Below are 16,995 nucleotides of genomic sequence, written 5' to 3' on the forward strand. Positions count from 1 at the left end.
AGCGGAGGCATAGTTTCTGTGCTGTTGGTCTCATTGCCAACAATGTCATGTTCATGAGCCTTTCCTTCTCAATAGGCAAATACTTTGTATCTTTCTTCCTGTTCTGTGACCCTCTGGAGCCCACCTTGTTCCTGCTATGACAAGATCTGGCCACTGTGAGATCCAAAATCCTTCCAATAAATTTTCTTTTTAAGTTAGTCTGAATTGCTTTCTGTTTCTTGCAATCAGTACTTCTAAAGTGATAGACTTTGCTTGCCCTCAACAGCAACTTTGAATGTTCTGACAAGGATGTTTCTCACTTTAAGGACCTGATTTACAGTGTCATGAAGAGGCCAGGCACTATCTGTAATAGATATCTTATAAACTTCTGGCTAAGTGCCCCAGAAGCAAAACACAGGTTTGATTAAACAGAAGGGGTAAGAGATAATGGGTCTAGATTGCTTGCTGAATTCTTATTTATCTGCTTATTGGGAAGAGTTCATAGTGAGAGTGATAAGATATTTTTACAAACATTGGATCAATCTCTGGAGTTATGTACATTTTGCCCTGCAAGGCTTAAGGATGCTTTATTACCTTAGCTAAATGAGAAATATTAGCAAATGTTCCTGAGTAAGAGTGTTGCTGGAAATAAGGCGCCCTAACAGCTAAGCTATTAAAGTTGATACATATGGATTTGTTTTTAATTAGTCTTTATAAATATGTACATTTTTAGATGTTAACAGAATTAATTGCTAATTTGGGATAGTCTAAAACTACTAAGAAAAAAGCTGATTAAACTGCATTTAAAAGTATACTAGCCATTTCTGTCTGTCTAGACTGTTATGTGTTTGAAAACCAAGAATTCATCTCATTCAGGACTGCAGTTCAGTTCTGGCGCATAATAGGTATTCAATAATATGTTGCTGAATGCCTTATGGACAAAGTTGAATAACAGAGGGAGTCCTGTTTAGTCTATCACCACAACATAGTTTATTTGCCTCATAAATGTATCTCAAATTCATACAATGCTTTGGTTTTCCCAAAATCAACTTTATCCAAAGTGGACTTCTGCAATACTTTTTATTTCATTTACCTGCAAACTTTTTTTAGTTCTTACCATCAGTTATCATTACTGAAGCCAAAATAATAATTTAAAAACATAAATGTGATTATTATACCTTCTTAATCAAAAGCCTTCAATATTTTAGTATTAAAAAAAATAAAGACAAAATTCCATTGTATGACTAATAGACCCCGCATCTGCCTTCCTTGTATATCCTCTTGAAGCCTCACCTCATGCCACTTTGGACATTACTTTTTACACACCTGTCCCACTAGCCTTCTGCTTCTGCCTCTTCTCCTACACATGCAATTCTGCTTTTCTCATACTCTTTAGATGGCAAACTCCTTTTCTTCTTTCAGATTTCAGTATAAACCTCATTTTCTTATAAACATCCATTTATATAATTATTACAGTTGGAAATTATATAATAACTTCTGTGATTATTTTTTGATGCCTGTCTTTTTCACTGGAATTTAGGTTCAATAAGGCTAGGAACCAGGTCCATTTTTTCTTACCATTTATATCTAGATTCTGGTATAGTACTTTGTGTATATAAGTGACTATTGGCTGAAAGAATCATTGAATGAATAACCCTCCCATGTGTTTTTCTGAATTAAGCATTCCAAATAGATATTTTGAAAGGAAAAGTTGCCTATTTATTTGAATAACCATAATTCAAAAAGAGTCATGTACCAAAATGTTCATTGCAGCTCTATTTACAATAGCCAGGACATGGAAGCAACCTAAGTGTCCATCATCGGATGAATGGATAAAGAAGATGTGGCACATATATACAATGGAATATTACTCAGCCATAAAAAGAAACAAAATTGAGTTATTTGTAGTGAGGTGGGTGGACCTAGAGTCTGTCATACAGAGTGAAGTAAGTCAAAAAGAGAAAAACAAATACAGTATGCTAACACACATATATGGAATCTAAGGAAAAAAAAAAAGGTCATGAAGAACCTAGTGGCAAGATGGGAATAGAGACACAGACCTACTAGGGAATGGACTTGAGGATATGGGGAGGGGGAAGGGTAAGCTGTGACAAAGTGAGAGAGTGGCATGGACATATATACACTACCAAACGTAAAATAGATAGCTAGTGGGAAGCAACCGCATAGCACAGGGAGATCAGCTCGGTGCTTTGTGACCACCTAGAGGGGTGGGATAGGGAGGGTGGGAGGGAGGGAGATGAAAGAGGGAAGAGATATGGGAACATATGTATATGTATAACTGATTCACTTTGTTATAAAGCAGAAACTAACACACCATTGTAAAGCAATTATACTCCAATAAAGATGTTAAAAATAAATAAATAAATAAATAAATAAATAAATAAAAAGAAATGCATTTTTCCTTTAATCTGAAAAAAAAAAAAAAAAGTAAACAGCAACAACTTACTGAGTCCAATGTTCTCCCATGCCTGGCTACAGGGTATGAATTCTATGAACCAGTTTTTCCTTTATTTGGGAAAACATGCTTTCAGATGGATGAACTCTTAATAGTTCCTTAATGACAGTGATTCATCTGGTCTTGTTTTGTTGTTGTTGTTGTTTCTTTTCTCGCAAGTATACCAAAGGAGTAGTATTGAGTTTTAGGGATTATTCCAAGCAATATGAATTTAGCAACTATTGTATAAGTTTAGATTTGTCACCAAAGTTCAAACCTTTCATAGTACTCTCTTCAAGGTTCTTAAAAATCTTCTAATGAAAATAAAGTTGAATATTGGATTCAGGCATTACGGAAAGCCAAATTTCAAATAGATAAAGTGGTAATTATATGGTGGATTGTACAAAGAATTATGTGATAAATTTGAATTCCCCCCAAAGATGTTTTGGAGGGAAATTACCTTAAAGAAATATGCATATGCTATAGAACAGAATGCAAAAGTGAAATAAATATTTAATGTAATCTCTTTGACAGCCTCTTCACTTTTGTCCACAAGATTTGTCTCAAGCTAGGTTTGGGAAGAAGATATTCTACAATATAGCTGGTTTGTACTCTTCTAAAGGTCAAAATCAAGAAAGATGAAAGCTAAGGAATCAATTCAGAATAGAGAAGACTAAAGATATATAACAACTTTTAAATGTGCGATTTTAGATTAGAACCTGGACTGTGGGAAAAAAAGGTAAAGGACATTATTGAGCAATTGGTAAAATGTAAATATGGAGTATGGATTATAGTATTGGATCAGTAGTAAATTTTCTGATTGTGATCATTGTGAGTGTGGTCAGGTCAGATTATACCCTTGTTTATAAGTATGAAAGAGTAAAGGGTATGATGTCTTCAACTTTATATCTCTGTCTCTCTTTCTCTCTCTATCTTTGTCTAACTATATAGATAGATGTGGATATAATATATAGAGAGGAAAGGACAGGAGAAAAGAGGAGATAAAAGGGGGGAAGGAGGAGAAGAAATGAGAGGAGAGGAGAAGAGAGGAGAGAACAGAACAGAACCAGGAGAAAGCAAATGAGGCAAAAATGTAAACAGTTGGTGAATCTGGGTAAAGTGTATGATTGTATAATCCTTGCAAACTTTATATAAATTTAAAATTATGTATATAATCAACAGGTAGGGAAAATGCACAACAGAATATCAGTCCTATGACAGGCATGGTAATAAGTGGAAGCTGTTAATAAGTAGGTTGCTACATGTGCCTTATATTTAGTTTTTGTCCTTCGCATTAAAAAAAATTAAATCATCACATGATACTTCTCATTCATCAAGTTACTAATCCCAAAGCACTAAAATTAACTAAATTTAAGACCATGATTGCTTCTGCTCCTGCATTTCTGTGTTTCAGCATTTATTTTAAGATGCTGTTAAATTAATAATATATATAATAAAACACAATAACTATATGAAATAGTTTAACATAAAATATTCTTATTAAAGTTAGGTTTCTAAATAATAAGTATCTTGTTATAAAATTTAAAATAATATACTTATTTAAAATAATTTATATAATTTTAAATCAAATGATTTATTTTTATTGTGATTAACTTCACAAATATATTAAAGAATAATATGCAATGACTTTTTGCTTAACTTTAGGAATATATAGGCAATTCCCTATAGACTACCCATGTAATTCAGTCAAATTTAGCAGTCTTTAGTAGTAGGTGTAATGTTAGTCATATAAAATAGGTGAAATAAAATAACATATATACACATATTTATGCATTTACATATTATATATGAATAAATTTATATTTGAAAAATATATACCAAGAGGTAATTGATGATATAATGTTTTACAGATGAACAGGAAATTTGAAACATAACTCCACTATCTATAGCTTCTTAAAAAACTATTTAAGATGAAACTGCAAAGGTAATAGAAATTAAATTATAAGTTTCTTGAAGAACATTCTCCTTAAATCGATTTTTTCAGAAGAAGCAATTTTTCTGGATACGTTTTTCCTTAGCTAATGGACTTCTATTGAAATAGTGCTCAATGTAAAAAAATGATACTTTAACTATCTTGTTCATAATTGGGCGGCTACTAAGATGATGTACTTTGGCTACTCAGCCTGCAGAATTGTGTCCTGCTTGTGGGACAGATTTTGTCAGAGCTTGAAAATCTCATGTGATATCATAAATATCACAAGGGTAATATCTTTAGTTTTCTGAGATGAGTCACTTTTGACCAGAGAAATAGCCCTGAGGTAGATTTGGGCATATTTCAGTTCACTTCTGATTGATTACAATCATTAGAATATTTTCCCTTAGAGCATATTTCTTTTTATAAATGGTTGGTTGAAGACATGGCAATTTAAAAATGAGAAACAAAAGCAACATCCCACTATGTTTTGGTCTAGAAAGATGAAGGAAAATATGGTGACCAGACCCCAGGATTTGGTGTAACTCACTTGGAATTGTGAGTACTTTCTAGTTGGAGCTGAGTCTCTAGAGAAGTGGGTTGTCTTGTGGGTAATGGAACTACAGAGGAGACTCAACCTCTGCTAGAAATGTTGCACAAAGCAAGGAGAGAAGGGATAGTGCTTATTTAATGGCGATCTGTATAAAGTGATGAAGACCAGGCCTAAGCTCAACTGCATGAAATTCACCTTACCAAGAATGACTTGGCTGCTACTATTGCTGAATTTTCAGCCTATTAATAGCATAGACCAGTGTTTTGTCAGAATGTGGCTTTATTTACTAGGAAGATTGGACATCACCTGATAGTAGGTTGATTACAATGGACCCCTTCCATCATGGAGTGGTCCATGATTTGTTATCACTGGAATAGCCACCTCCTAGGGATATAGATTTGACTGCCTTGCATCATCATATATAGGTACCATCCTGGTGTCCTACAGTATATTGATTTTGATTAGGAACTAAAATCACAGAAAAAGAAATGCAGCTTAGGGTTTACTGTCGTATAAATCATTGTACTTTATCATAAAGCAGTAGCTAGTCTCTATGGTAGATCAGTGCAATAGCTTACTGAAGACTCAATTACATTACCAGCTAGAAACAAATACCTTTAGACATGAGGATGCTTTTCCTTAGATAGTGTACATTTCTTGAACCAGAGATCATTATGAAATGTTTCCTCTTCCATAGTCACCGTGAGCTTATCCAACTCCTTCTTACTGCCACACCCAACAATCCATTTAAAGTGATTTGTTTCCTATCTCTGGAAGAGTTAGAAGATAAAGTTGAGGAATTGTCCCAGAAAGTAGAACAAACAATAAAATAAGAAAAGTGGGGAAAATAGGAGAAAAAAGATAAGAAAATTAGAGGACCACTCCAGAAGAACTAAGGTCTGAATTATGGAGAAAAATCAAAATAAAGCAATCACCAGAGGAGTAATTCAAGAAATAATTTTGCAACTGAAGGCTATGACTTTCCAAATTGAAAGAGCCTGCTGAGTCACATGACAATTTACGAAGAAAGATCAATAGATTATGATGAAATTTTGTAAGACTGGAAACATGCATAAGTCATTAATAAGTTCCAGAAGGTGGAAAAAATTAGTTTCATATACAGATCAAGAATCATAATGGCTTTGGAAATCTCAATCGCATTTTAAGGTATACTATAATGTAGATAATTCTCTCTGTATCTCTCTGTCATGGTCTTTGTCTGTCTCCATGTTGCTCTCTCACATTCTGATTATTCAGTTTGGTTCTTTATAAAATAGACATTTACCAGAAAAAAACGAAATGAGAGAAGTCTTTCATATAATTGAACCATATAGATGAACCAGAATACTGGGAGAGAGAAAGAGAGAGAGAGAGACTAGATCTTGTTAACATCATTTATTTTGGTAATATCATTGGTGCTTCTCTGTCATGTTGAGTCAGAATTGAGATGTATTCCTTTACATTTTAGTTAAATTAATCAATGATACTGGTATACTTTAAGCCATTTGGATTTTCTCTTAATTGAACACAAAATAGTCCTAAGGTATGTAAGAATTTTCATTTAGGACAACTCAACTTGAGTCAATATTATGATGATCCTAAAACAATAATAACAATTAAAATAACTATTAGAATATGAGGGATAATAATTCCACTCTGAGACAATATAGCTAGGTTTCATCAAAATATTGTAAGAAACTGTGATGAAATGTGGTGTGCCCTTAGGAGCTAGCACATAAAATGATGGATATGGCAAAAATAATATAAATTTCTGACATTTATTATATATGAGGCACTGGGCAAATTTTTTTTACAAGCAACGTTTTATTAAATCCCAAAAGCAAATGAGAAAAATAAATGTATCATAATATTAATGTACATAAATATTAAAAGAACTAGAATTCTATTGCTATAAAATGATGTGTCATAAAGTGTTAATGTGTTTTGATATGGAAAATTTATTTTGTATATCTACTGAGTCAAGGTTTGAGACCAGACTGAAGTAGCAATTAGAAAGCAGATTTTAAGTTAATGTTATTAGTACATACAAGTACGTCTGGTCAAAATGGAATAAGCTATCTGTGAGGCAGTAAGTTGGATATGCTTAGGTATTGTGTGAATTCCATTTTCTCAAAATATTAAAGGGAGTAAACTATCAAGTAGAGCTACATAGGTTGGGCCAATAGAATAACTAACCTTCCAACTGGACAGTTCATTTAATGAACAGGCTGTGACACCTTTGATCATATCAGCAGTCTCACTGGGAAATTCTAGTTACTTAGCAAGAGAGCTGTTATGTCCTTTGAGATCCTAAAAGGGCCAAGTACTATAGAGATTGTTTTATTTATATTATTTTATTTAACCCATGCAACTGATTTAAGATATTGGTATTATCTTATTTTCAGGTGAAAAAAAATACAGATAAATGTATTTAAATCCAGAATTTCTCAAGTTTTTTTTTTTTAACATTATTCATAGTTTTGGCCAAAGAAGCTATGAGCAATCTTGTTAATATAAGAAATCATTTATCACAATAATAACTTTACCAGAAAAGTTCTGATAGAGTCTTTCATAGTCACTATATGCCAGCTAACATGCCAGCTAATATGCATTCCATATCTAAAGGAATAACAAAAATCTGATATTTTCTTCCTACAGAGTATACCACACGTGAGCAGGTTAACATTCACATGAACACACACACACACACACACACACACACACACTATATCTAATTATTTTAATTTTATTTTTGGAAATATTAAATGAATGTACATTCCAGATATTCTGCCTTAATTCTGGAAGTTTATTTTTAAAATTATTTGTTAACCCCATAAATATCTCACACCAGTGACCTTTCCAGAAGGTCACACTCTAAGATATCACAAGTGCTTTGAGTAATTAAGGGTGAAGGATTAACAGACCTTGTCCATTTTTAAATAACCAAATTCTTGTTTTATAAAGGAAAAACAAAAAACAAAACCAAACACACACACAAAGAGAAAATCCCTAATTTCAAAAATTGAAGCTTAATTTTCTGGCTACTAAAGATATCTTCTAAGAGGAACAAGTGGTATGAATCATCGGCCTAATTATAGTAATGTCAGGGCTTGGTTTAGCTTGCAGCAACATTTATTCTCTGTGCCTGGTTACATCTCTGTAAAAATTACAGAGATTTGGCAATGCTGCTTATATAACCATTGGCCATAAATTCAGTTAGACCAAACAGCTTTGGAAACTGATGGCAGGGCAGCTGACACTTTTAATTTACTGATCCTGTTGTCATTAGAGTAAAGTAGGTGGTAAGGTGGAAAGAGGGTCAGGGCTAAATCCTCCCAAGTTGAAATTCTGCCCACAACCATAGCCGACAATTACCCTTCATAAAAGATTAGACAGTCTTTTAACAAGAGTGACATCTGCTGGCCCACATATGTAATTCAAACTACTCCATATTTATGATCCTTTGCAATAGCCTAGCTTTATTTCTGCAGATGGCAAATCAGCTGAGTTTATAATTATGAAGGACAATATTTAGCACAAGAGAGTTCTGTTCAGTTATTTTGAATTTCTAGTTTAAACAAAATGACTCTAAATTTCTTTGGTTTTCGTGGTGACATTTTATTTGCAATGTTTTTGTTTATATACTTTTCTTTCCCAGAAATGCTAGATTTTTTTTGTTTGAATACAGCATCCTTATGGTTTAAAAATGTTCTGACATTTTATTTTGAGCAGTTGATTGTGACACTCAAAAACAAGTTTTTATGTTGAATGAAGGGATTAGATTGTAAAAATATCATTCATGTTTATTTGTTTGTTGTGTGTTATATTTCCAGTCATCAGATTCAATAAAGAACAATTGTGCTCTGTTATTTTGGTTAGCTGTTCTCTCTTTCCTGGGGTGTGTGTGTGTGTGTGTGTGTGTGTGTGTGTGTACATGTGTGTGCACATGTGGTTATTTTCTTCTCAGCTGAATCAGTCTGGAAATATAATGCCATGTATTGTGAATACCTTGTATACTTTGTATCATTATCATTGATTGCTTTTATTTTTAGTAGTTATAATGAAAGGATTTTTTCTTTTAGATCAAGTGAATATTTGTGTGCATGCATTTCATACTTATAATGATTATGAGGTAGTTATATTTTTAATTGACAAAAACATCTTTAAATTTCTAAATACAATATTTTATATAAGAGAAATATATAAACATTTTAAAAATTCAAACATTCATTATGTTGAAAATAAGAAATGACCACTGTTTACACCTCAGTATATATAATTCCAGAATTTATTCCTATGTAAAATTATAGAAACAAATATATATTAGATTTTTGAGTACTTACATGACAGTGATAGTCTATAATTTATTTTTAACCTAAATGACACTATCAGATTAATAAACATTAATATTCTTTTTGCGTGATATTTATCTTAAGATACTCTATAGAATAATGCAGTTGTCTTTTAAGCAGAACAGATACAAAGTCACATACCCTAAGAACATCCAGGCATTTATACTTTGATCGTATCCTTGTCTCTCTTTCTTTAAAACCAAACATAGCATCTCAAAAACGTTAACTTCCATATAACCCCTTCTTGAATTTGTGCTTATATGCCACTTTATTTCTACTCATCTAAACATCATTCCAGAAACATCATTGCTAACTAAAAAAGGTTGATTGCTATCTGGCTGTACAAGGATTGAGTCATTAGCCACAGGAGCCACTGACCTTTAATACACCGAAAGGAATTGAGAGCAGAGATCAGGAATGAGGCACTCTGTGCTTTGGGAAAACTGGCAGAACAGTACTTCAGATAGATATTTTCAGGAGAAATGTTTTATGAAACTGTATTCTTACATCTTCCCATACTTAGAAAAGCACTAAAACCATTAACTAAGATATCTGTTCCTTTTGACTAGCAGCAACCTTCTACAAAGATATGTGCTTGGTTGCATGTACCCCCTTTGCCAAAATCACACGTATACTGACCTCCCCCTTACCTTTTCGGGGCAGTTTCTCAGAGCTATCTGAAAGGCTGTCTCTCAGACTGTAGTTCTCAGTAAGATACAGAATAAATCCGACTCACAGCTTTTACATGTTGTGTGGTTTTTTTAAGTCGACATCACTGAACAGGGAAGTGGAAGATTTGTATTGTATCCTTAAGTCACTATTAATTATCTGATTCACTTAACCTCTTTTAGTCTCCATTTTTTTACCTGTGAAGTTCATAATATCTACTGCAGAAGGTTAATCTAGGAATAAATTTTAGTATAGATGGAAAATGTTCCATAAACTACTAAGCACCTTAAGAGTAGATAGTAATTATTAATGGATTTCATATGTACCTAAATTTCCTCATTTAATCTTCCAAAATTATATTATGAGGTAAGTAAATTTTCATTTTACAGGCATAAAAATTAAAGAGGGCTAAATAGCATGCTTAGATTAAAAATCCAAGTGATGGAGCTGAGAGTCAAACTCAAGTAATTCTGTTTCTGAAGCCAGAAAGCCATGAGGAAGAACCATATTTTAATATAAATTTACCTATTCAGAAATACATAAATAATAAAATATAATTAACCTTTTAAAATTTATTCTTGAATAAATGAAATGTATTCTACCCAAGACAAAGTGACTATAAAGAATCCACATTGTAAAATATACTTTTAGTATCACAAAAGATTGTATCTAAACATTTCAAATGTTTCTATTTTAAAGAGAAACCAATCCCAAACAATTGCATAACATTTTGCTATATATAAACATCAGCTTGAATTTAGATGTTAAATACATATTTGTATTTTCATATCAAAACAAATATAGTAGAAAATGGCAGTATAGTTCAGGCTTCCCATGCTAGCTGTAGTCAAATTTGTTTTCTCTCTGGGTAGTTAAGTGGAGAAATATCACATAACTAAAGAGGCTACAATTAATAATGGGATTTAGTATCTTATATTTTGAGAACAGTCCAAATTAATTTTGCATTTGTACAGGAGTAGAAGTGTCTATCAGTTTCTTCACGTTATATCTCCAGGGATGATTTAAGCAAATTATCCACAATTTATGGCATTATATCTGTGAGGGAAAAAAAAAAAACCCCAAAAAACCAACAACATGCCTTGATGTGTGACAAGCATACAATGTTGTCTTATCACTTAACTTTTGTTTAACTCTGATCCAGGAAGAGAGACAATATCTTGTGAAATGTCTCTCCTAATTTGGCTTTGGGCCAAATTTTGTGGGAGGCAATGATATTTTTTCTGATTATAAAATGGGCAACTTATTTTCCTGCTAGTTTAAAGTAACTGGGATAATATATGCATTTTCACATTAAAGTAAACCTAATATTTTGATAGAACAATGCTAACCTTTATAATACATATTAATAGAAAGATTTTAAAAATATAGAAGTGTACACTGACGAAATTTGTCCACTGACAAAAGCACACAACCTAAAGGTTGCAAATTAAGTTTTATTTGAGGATCTTACTGAAGAACTATAGCCTGGAAGACAGCCTAATATAGCTCTGAGAAATTGCTCTGAAGAGAGGTAAGGGAGGAACCAGGATACATAGGAGTTTTTTGCTGAAAAAAAAAAAAAGGATGTAGTCAAACATCAAAAGATTACTGCTAATCACCAAAAACACACATTTCAAGTTAATGATTTTAGTGCTTTTCCATGTATAGGAAGATGCCAGAATCTGGGTTAACTGAAATTATTCCTTAGATATGCATCTTAACTATCTAGGACCAAAGCACAGAATGCTTTCAGTTTTTCTTGTTTTTCTTCATCCTGAATACCTCTCAGGGTGCACCATGGTGAGGGGAAGGGGAACATATGCAGTGGCTGATGGCTTGATCCTTGAACAACTGGAATGGCCACAACATTCTTTCTTTACTCTAATGGCAGGCAACAATCCCTGTCCACAAATTATTGAGGTGTTTTAAAAGCATAGAGAGAAAACATGTTATGGCGCAAGCATTCTTTTTCTTACTGCTCCCACAGATGATTAGCTGGGCCATGTATACCGTGTGCAAGCCCATTTAAAGTGAAAGCATATAGCAAATGTGCAGTCCACTTCAAACACTCTTTTGACCATAATTTTTGAAATTTTTGTATGATTTTCTACTAAAATCTACCCTTCTGTTCCTGGATTTTTTTAAATTATATTTTATTAGTGACATACATTTGTTCTTTTCAATATATAGAAAGGATTCTACTTTAAATATACTTTCAGTTAGATGGAAACATTGTATATTCACCCAGCAAATTGGGTCTTGCTTTACATAAATTTTCTTGCGTTAAAGTCATAACTATTTTCTACTGTTACCACTTAAATTGTTATTCACATTCTCAAACTAACTCCTAAAAACTTTGATATCAATACTGTTCTAATTAAACACATTGGCTATGTGGTCAGTAATATATTTACTTTCACAAATGGATATTGAATTTTATCAAAAGCTTTTTCTGCATCGATTGAGGTAATCATATGGTTTTTGTTCTTCCATTTGTTAATGTGGTGTATCACACTGATTGATTTATGGATATTGAAAAATCCTTGCAGCTCTGGGATAAATCCTACTTGATCATGGTGTATGATCCTTTTAATGTATTGCTGGGTTTGATTTGCTAGTATTTTGTTGAGGAATTTTGTGTCTATGTTCATCAGTAATATTGGGCTGTAATTTTCTTTTTTTGTGGTGTCTTTGTCTGGTTTTGGTATCAGGGTAATTGTGGCCTCATAGAATGAGTTCTAGAGTGTTCCTTCCTCTGCAATTTTTGGGAATAGTTTCAGAAGAATAAGTGTTAATTCTTCTCTAAATGTTTGGTAGAATTTGCCTGTGAAGCCATCTGATGCTGAACTTTTTGTCTGTTGGGAGTTTTTTAATCACAGATTCAATTTCAGTACTTGTAATTGGTCTGCTTATATTTTCTATTTCTTCCTGGTTCAGTCTTGGAAAATTGTACCTTTCTAGGAATTTGTTCTTTTCTTCCAGGTTGTCCATGTTATTGGTGTAGGGTTGCTTGTACTCTCTTGTGGTCCTTTGTATTTCTGTGGTGTGGGTTGTAACTTCTCCATTTCATTTTCTAATTTTATTGATTTGAACCCCCTCCCATTTTTTCTTGATGAGTCTGGCTAAAGGTTTATCAATTTTAAAAAATCTTTTCAAAGAACCATCTTTTAGTTTCATTGACCTTTTCTATTGGTTTTTTTTTAGCCTCTATTTCATTTATTTCTGCTCTGATCTTTATGATTTCTTCCCTTCTACTAACTTTGTGTTTTGTTTGTTCTTCTTTCTCTAGTTGCTTTAGGTGTAAGGTTAGGTTGTTTATTTGAGACTTTTCTTGTTTCCTGAGGTAAGCTTGTATCACTATAAACTTCCCTCTTAGAACTGCTTTTGCTGCGTCCCATAGGTTTTGGATCATCTTGTTTTTGTTTTACAAAACAATATATATGTATTCCAGCTTTGCTAATTCACTAGTATAGGCTAAAGTTTATGATTCGTTCTTAACCTTCATGGAACACATTAAGTTACAGATTCATGAGATTTATGTTCTTAAATAGAAGGCCATTTACAGCAAAACAGAGGTCAAATAGGACACAGGAGATAACCTTTCCTTTTACCAAAACCTTCAGCTCCTTGCTTTGTCTTACAAATCAGGGAACTTTTCTTAAATGAGTGAATATAACAGAAGAGAATAATTCTTATTAAATATCACTGGAATAAGCCAATAGTCTCATCACAACACAATTCAACCACCTGGCTTTACATGAGAGTTTTATGTTCTGATGCTCACTTATTCATATTTAAGGTAAGAATCAGTTTAAAATGGTTAGATTCTTGTTAAGCCCATATGTCAGTCAGAGTTTAGTTAAAAGCAAAAAACAAAAACAAAAACCAACCAAAAAAAATCTCTGATTTAGCAGAAAAATCCTTTATCATTAAAAAGATATTGGGCAGCTTATTGAGTCACACAAAGGGCTGTAGAACAGGCATAGAGACAAGGAAAGATGATGAGATTCACACTCAGAACTGGGCCATACAGTAAGCTGCTATGGTCTACCCCAGCGACTAGCTCTTGCTGTTGAACCACTTAACTCTGTTAGTAGGAGAGCCTGAATGTTGCAACTAGTCTACCTGCTATTATTGCCTCTGTACTATTTCTTGTTGCAACTAGCACCATCCCCAGAGATATTATTTGCATTCTTTATGCTCTGCTTCAATAGTCATGTGTGGGTGCACCTGATGATTATTGTAGGTCGATTGCTTATACATTAGTTTTAAGGGATGCTAGAAAAATGAATATTTACTATTTTCATAAATTGCAGTGGAACACAACTCTGTCTCTGCCCAACACTCAAAAAGAGGGGATATCTCAATCAAGTAGCAGCTTCAGATATTGGACAGCAAAATAGAATGACATATGTTTTCTACAGGCTACAGAATGAGATAGCAGACTGTTCCAGATAAGAATGCCCTGAGTTATCTTTTGGATAACAGCTGCCAACAAGAGAAGCTGGCATAGGTAGGACTTTGATATGCTAGAAATTTAATTTGGTTAAATCATTGATATTTTGATCTTTGTGATTGCAGTATTTGTTACTGCAGCATAGTTTAACCTATAGTGATGGATAGAGCACTTAATACATTGTAACAAAACCACAAAATAAATGAGAAAGGATTAGTGATTGGGTAATGGATGATAAGAATACAGATATAATAGTATGAATAGCCTGAGATCCATGTTATGCAGTGGCAAAATGTGCCTCCTCAGCCTAGAGCATGAAGATTGGAAGCCTAGATTGGAAAACCAAAGGTTTGTATTGCCTGTTGGTTACCTTTGCCTACATTTGGAAAGATATTGAAGAAAGAGATGAGTTCCAAAAAGAAATTGGTTGATTTGCAAACAGAGGTGGAACGACATAGAGAAATCTAGAATTTGGAGTCTTGTAAGGTTTTACAAAAATGAATGGTTTTAGAACCCAAATGGTAAGTCATGACATTTAAGTAGGCTTTGAGGAAAAGGTCTTACTTAATTTAAAATGTCTTATTTAAATTAAATGGATCAAGGTAAATATCAAATTAAGAGTGTGACCATTTTGGAATTTTGGTTTTCATTCTCAGTGAAATACGAAAATATTTGATGGTTTTGGTACAGGAGTACCATGATATTATTTGTGCTTTTAAAACATTATTTACTTTGTGATTAAAAAAAAAAAGACTAAAGAGGGACAAAGGAAGAAATTAACATGACCATTGATATTACCTTGTACTAATTTAGGAATGAGTTAATGACTGGGATTTAAATCAGGATGCTAATCCAATAATTACCATTTTCTAATTTATCTACAATATAGGTTGCTTTATGATTAATTTGATTAGAAAGAATTATCATAAGAATTTTTGTTACCATTCTACCATCATTTGGTGACCACACAAAGTATTTTTGGTTCATGTAAAAAGGCTCTCTCAGTTAAGGACCTGAGCTAATGGATTAAAGCACCTGGTAGAAATATATTTTTATTTCTCATCATGATTAAGGAAACATAACCACCAGAGTGAAAAATTTTAGAAAAAGTCAAACTTAAAAAATTCTCATGAGAAATTGTATCACAGAATTAATTTAAAATAGGACTGAGCTCTTTCCTCCTGCGGGCAAGAAAAATAGAAATGCTGGCTTAAAAGCTATTCTCCATTTCCAGTTTCAAAGTTCCAAGTTTTGCACCAAAAAAGTAACTTTTTGGTTAACTATCCTGACTTTATTCTACATTTTAAAATATTATATTGTTATTCATGTAACCTCCTGAAATTGCTAAGATACTTGCTAGCTTTTTACCCCAGTGATTTCTAATAGGAAATTTCAATACCTACGGAGGCGAGAAAAAGAAACATTTAAGGAACTGTGCATTGCAGTTGATTGATTACAGTGGCCAAAGCTAAGACTCCTAAATTAAGAGGTACACATGTGTTCAGCCATTCATCTGAACAAAGAAAAAAAAATCTATAGACAAGAAAACATTATAATTCAACAAAATGGCCATAGGTAGTTAAACCAATAATTTGAAAATACAATACTGGCAAATTTAGTTGCAATTTCTTAAGATAAAGGGACTCAATAGCTCTACAAGTTATTCTTTTTTTTTCTTTAAAGATTTATTATTTATTTATTTATTTATTTTTGGGTACGTCGGGTCTTAGTTGCAGCCTGCGGGATCTTCATTGAGGCATGCGGGATCTTTAATGGCGGTGTTTGGGCTTTCTCTTCTCTAGTTGTGGCACACAGGCTCCAGGGTACGTGGGCTCTGTAGTTTGCAACACTCAGGCTCTCCAGTTGAGAGGTGCACAGATCAGTAGTTGTGGTGCCCAGGCTTAGTTGTCCTGCTGCATGTGGGATCTTCGTTCCCTGACCAGGGATTGAACCTGCCTCGCCTGCATTGGAAGGTGGATTCTTTACCACTGGACCACGAGGGAAGTCCAACAAGTTATTCTTAAGGTCTGGGGATTTTAAAATTTAAAAAAAGAAACTTACTCTTATTTAGCAATTTGAATCAATAGAACTTTATGATCATGCACCAATGAATATTAATAAAGAGGGAGGAGTTAAGCATGAAGGTGAGGTGGCATTTTAGGTGATCTGAATAATTCATCCCTTTCCATAAAAATATTTATTGAATGCCTCCTCTGTGCCAAGCACCATTCTAATGACTGGGAAATACAACAGTGAACTGGATGGACAAATTAGGAAAAAAAACATCAGGTAGTGATATGTGCTACTAAGAATCAAGATGAAGAAAAGCCTTTTTGAGGAGATGGTATTTGAGATGAGATCTGAGTGACAAGAAAGAGGCAGACACATTTAGGTGAAGAATATGCCAAGCAGAGACAGCAGCCATTTCAAAGACCTTTAGAAGAACAAGCTTGGGTTTTCCAAGATATAGGAAGAAGACCAGTAGGGCTAGCATGTAGTAGGCACAAGAGTAAAGCAGTATGAGCCTGAGGAATTAGTTCAAGATCAGATAATACTGGATTTTACAACCCTGGCCAAGATGTTTGATTTTATTCTAAT

This window comes from Balaenoptera physalus, assembly GCF_965194825.1.
Source record: "Balaenoptera physalus genome assembly, chromosome: 1".
Taxonomy (NCBI): domain Eukaryota; kingdom Metazoa; phylum Chordata; class Mammalia; order Artiodactyla; family Balaenopteridae; genus Balaenoptera; species Balaenoptera physalus.